General features: G+C 64.7%; 1 protein-coding gene across 2 annotated transcripts in view; it reads left to right on the top strand.

Annotated features, from left to right (window-relative positions):
- Positions 1-1,095: 1,095 nt before the first annotated feature.
- LOC119973187 (E3 ubiquitin-protein ligase RNF123) overlaps positions 1,096-2,079 on the top strand; it is a 537,603-nt gene continuing 536,619 nt past the window's right edge. For both annotated transcript variants that reach the window (XM_038810837.1, XM_038810836.1), the window contains exon 1: positions 1,096-1,239. The gene's annotated coding sequence lies outside the window, so the exon portion shown is untranslated. The remainder of the gene's footprint in view (positions 1,240-2,079) is intronic.

Raw genomic sequence — 2,079 nt, 5'->3', positions numbered from 1 at the left:
AGGTGGGAGGGGTCTTCAATTCTGCTGCCCGCTTTCCCAAGGCAGTGGGAGGTAAAGATGGAGTCAATGGATGAGAGGCAGGTTTGTGTGATGGACTGGGCTGTGTTCATGACTCTCTGAAGTTTCTTGTGGTCTTGGGCCGAGCAGTTTCCATACTAGGCTGTGATGCAGCCAGATAGGATGCTTTCTATGGTGCATCTGTAAAAGTTGGTAAGAGTTAATGTGGGCATGTCAAATTTCTTTAGTTTCCTGACGAAGTATTGGCGATGTTGTGCTTTCTTGGTGGTAGCGTCGATGTGGGTGGGCCAGGACAGATTTTTGGAGATGTGTACCCCTAGGAATTTGAAACTGCTAACCATCTCCACCTCGGCCCCATTGATGCTGACAGGTGTGTATAGTACTTTGCTCCTTCAAGTCAATGACCAGCTTTTTAGTTTTGCTGGCATCAAGGGATAGGTTATTGTCACTGCACCACTCCACTAGGTTATCTGAGAAATAGGAGGAGGGGGGGGGGGGAAGCGCAAGGTTAGATCCTGGGAAGACACAATGTAATAGTGGGTGCAGGGAGATATATGCATTGCAAGTGACCCTCCAGCTATGATTAAATGATACAAATAGATTCAGCTGGGTGACAGTGGAGATGTTGAGCTGGATCAGATGGGGGGGGGGGGGGGGGTGATAGGGAAGGATAGAGTGTAATGGTGAGGGGAAGCGGGGGAGGGGACGAATTGGTAGGGTAGAGGGAAGGGAGAGGAGGGCAGAGGGATGGATGGAATGTGGAGGGAAGGGAGGTGAGGTGAGGATGTGGAAGGGGAGGGGTGGAGAATAGAGAGGAGAGGAAAGGGGGAGTAGGGGAGGTGGGAGAGCGGGTGGTAGGGTGGGGTGGAATGTGGAGGGGAAGGGAGATGGGAAGACAGGGAGGTTGGGATGGAGGGGAGGAGGTGTTGACAGTCGGGGCAGTTAAGAGGTTGGGGAGGGGCAGAGATAGGGAGAAGGCTGAAGGCGATGGGGTAGGGTACGGCAGGTGTGGGGCGGGTCTGGGCGAGGGGCGGGGTCCACCGGGACGCGCATGCGTGCTACGGGCGCGGGGGCGGGGCGGGTTTTGAATCGGGGCTGAAGATGGCGGTGGTGCCGGGAGAGTGAGGAGGCCGCAAGGAGAGGGAGAGCGAGCGAGCGAGCGTTACCCCGGAAACCGAGCGGTTCCAGGCCCAGGCCACCCGCGAGAGCTGCTGGGGCACAGTGAGTGACCGGGGCGGAGGGAGAGGCCTGCGGACGGGACATAGCGACTACCATAGACTCTCCAATACCCCCTCCAGTATCGTGCCCAACACTCCCCCAAACCCCCACACCCCTCCCCCAAATCCCCACACCCCTCCCCCAAACCCCCACACCCCTCCCCCAAACCCCCCCACCCCTCCCCCAAACCCCCCAAACCCCCCACCCCTCCAACCTAACCCCCCACCCCTCCAACCTAACCCCCCCCCCACCCCTAACCCCCGCCCCCCCCCCCGACCGTCCGCCCCCCCCACCAGACCGTCCGCCTCCCCCAGCAGACCGCCCGCCTCCCCCAGCAGACCGCCCGCCTCCCCCAGCAGACCGCCCGCCTCCCCCAGCAGACCGCCCGCCTCCCCCAGCAGACCGCCCGCCTCCCCCAGCAGACCGCCCGCCTCCCCCAGCAGACCGCCCGCCTCCCCCAGCAGACCGCCCGCCTCCCCCAGCAGACCGCCCCGCCTCCCCCAGCAGACCGCCCCCTCCCCCAGCAGACCGCCCGCCTCCCCCCACCAGACCGCCCGCCTCCCCCCACCAGACCGCCCGCCTCCCCCCACCAGACCGCCCGCCTCCCCCCACCAGACCGCCCGCCTCCCCCCACCAGACCGCCCGCCTCCCCCCACCAGACCGCCCGCCTCCCCCCACCAGACCGCCCGCCTCCCCCCACCAGACCGCCCGCCTCCCCCCACCAGACCGCCCCGCCTCCCCCACCAGACCGCCCGCCTCCCCCCACCAGACCGCCCGCCTCCCCCACCAGACCGCCCGCCTCCCCCCACCAGACCGCCCGCCTCCCCCCACCAGACCGCCCGC

Source organism: Scyliorhinus canicula, chromosome 11 (genome assembly GCF_902713615.1).
Source record: "Scyliorhinus canicula chromosome 11, sScyCan1.1, whole genome shotgun sequence".
Taxonomy (NCBI): Eukaryota; Metazoa; Chordata; class Chondrichthyes; order Carcharhiniformes; family Scyliorhinidae; genus Scyliorhinus; species Scyliorhinus canicula.
The sequence above is the reverse complement of the archived record's forward strand: the minus strand, read 5'-3'. Positions and strand labels throughout refer to the sequence as shown.